The 906-nt window shown below is 45.1% G+C and overlaps 1 non-coding gene across 1 annotated transcript; it reads left to right on the forward strand.

Annotated features, from left to right (window-relative positions):
- Positions 1 to 344: 344 nt before the first annotated feature.
- trnah-aug (transfer RNA histidin (anticodon AUG)) lies at positions 345 to 417 on the forward strand. Its single transcript has one exon. It is a non-coding gene; the product is annotated as a tRNA-His (tRNA).
- Positions 418 to 906: the final 489 nt, after the last annotated feature.

Raw genomic sequence — 906 nt, forward strand, 5'->3', positions numbered from 1 at the left:
GGAGGACTGTAGGTAGGAATGTTGGCAAACCTTAGGTCGCTGGTTCAACTCCGGTTCGATGGAGGTCCATTTTCAAATGCCCACATTTTTTCTTGTTTGGCTGGGTTTCTCGCAGCTGCAAGCAGAGCTTCACTTCACAGTCCACCGTTGAAAGGCAAAAGAGCATTCCCTGACCGGGAATCAAACCCAGGCCGTGGCGGTGAAAGCGCCGAATCCTGACCACAAGGGAAGAATGGTTTAGCAGCACTCCTGATAATAGCATGAGAATAATTAGACAGCAATTCTGGCATTTGTCACTTCGAAAACCAACAAGTCTGGTGCAATCGCGAGGTACTTCTGTTGGTGGGCCAGTGGTGCAATGGATAACGCGTCTGACTATGGATCAGAAGATTCTAGGTTCGACTCATGGCTGGCTCGCTGTCTGTTTACTTTTTTCAGGCTGTTTTTGTAGTTGTTGTTTTTTTTTTTTTTTCGAAAAGTCCAGAATAAAAGACAAATCTCCAAGCACACATCTTTTATTCCACAAAAGGTGTATGTTGCACACCCGTTCTAATGTCTATGGGAGATGCGCACATGCTTCGTGATTGCCAATCGTCCCACAAGCACTCCGAGAGGCTCGGCGATTAACTTTGAAATAAGCTCCAGACTGGCAGTCATTTGATTCTTGCATGAGCAACTACATGGCTACTTTGTAACTGCTTCACTACTTTGCAGGGTGTAATGCCATGTGGTTTTGATGTCATGGGCTTGACATTTTGTAGCCTTATTCCTAACTGCCACCTGGACATTGAGAATTAGTTGTCAACTAAATGAATCTGAAAGAGCGAATAATCCGCAACTTATCCGATTTAAACTGCCAATAAAACTGAACCCCCTGGGTGAGTCAAGCAACAGGTCCCTTGAATG

The sequence above is a fragment of the Sinocyclocheilus rhinocerous genome, unplaced genomic scaffold (assembly GCF_001515625.1).
Source record: "Sinocyclocheilus rhinocerous isolate Xijiao unplaced genomic scaffold, SAMN03320098_v1.1 scaffold3751, whole genome shotgun sequence".
NCBI lineage: Eukaryota > Metazoa > Chordata > Actinopteri > Cypriniformes > Cyprinidae > Sinocyclocheilus > Sinocyclocheilus rhinocerous.